The sequence below is a fragment of the Gadus morhua genome, chromosome 22, assembly GCF_902167405.1.
Source record: "Gadus morhua chromosome 22, gadMor3.0, whole genome shotgun sequence".
Classification (NCBI taxonomy): domain Eukaryota; kingdom Metazoa; phylum Chordata; class Actinopteri; order Gadiformes; family Gadidae; genus Gadus; species Gadus morhua.
Window position 1 is genome coordinate 11177841 of NC_044069.1, and position 222 is coordinate 11178062.

The window sequence follows — 222 nt, forward strand, 5'->3', positions numbered from 1 at the left end:
CGCACGCACACACACACACACACACACACACACACACACACACACACACACACACACACACACACACACACACACACACACACACACACACACACACACACACACACACACACACACACACACACACAAGCCCGTGCATGCTCAGTGTAGCGCCGGCATCATGTTGACAAGGGGGCTTATCTACAGATACAATGACGCCGGCCCTCTCCTATACATTCCGCC